The following is a 757-nucleotide window of genomic DNA, read 5'->3' as shown; positions in this document are numbered from 1 at the left end:
GCAAGGATGTTACTTTGAGGATTAAAGTGCACCTGACCCAAGCCACGGTGTTCTCCATTGCCTCATATGCATGTGAACTTTGGACATTCAACAAGGAAGCCCGCAGAAGAATCAATGCATTGGAATTGTGGTGCTGGCAAATAATATTGAAATAATATTGGACTACTCAAAGGACAGCCCTATCTGTATTAGAAGAAGTAAGGCCAGAGTGCTCCTTCGACGTAAGGATACCAAGACCTTGTCTCACATACTGTGGACACACTCTCAGGAGAGACCAGTCCCTGGAGAAGACTGTCATGTTTGGTACAGTGGAGGGATGATGAAAAAGAGGAAGGCTCTCGATGAGATGGGTCGACACAGTGGCTGCACCAGTGGGCACAGGCATAGGCACCATTGGAAGGATGCTGCAGGATGGGCGGTGCAGTGTGCATAGGTTGCTGTGGGTTGCAGTCGACTCGATGCCACCTAACTGCAATAACATGCATTGGTGCCTACAAACAGTTTGGCCACAAAGGAATCTGCCAGCTGGTAAGCCTGGATATCTCCTAGTTGGATTAGGAGAGGACGTCAAAAAACTTAATGAAAAATGGAATTAAGAGATAATAGCTTTTTTCCCTACAAAATTTTTAAAGCCCTCTCATATAACTTGAGAGAAGCTATGTTATATGTGCGTATTTATGTCCCCAGAAGAAAAGGGATTTGCTATGAATTTGCTATCTTGTGTCTCTGGTGCACCAGCTTTCCTGATAAATGAGGC

The sequence above is a fragment of the Echinops telfairi genome, unplaced genomic scaffold (genome assembly GCF_000313985.2).
Source record: "Echinops telfairi isolate 266 unplaced genomic scaffold, ASM31398v2 ScPeMD7_9;HRSCAF=40, whole genome shotgun sequence".
Taxonomy (NCBI): domain Eukaryota; kingdom Metazoa; phylum Chordata; class Mammalia; order Afrosoricida; family Tenrecidae; genus Echinops; species Echinops telfairi.
This window is presented reverse-complemented; position numbering follows the sequence as displayed.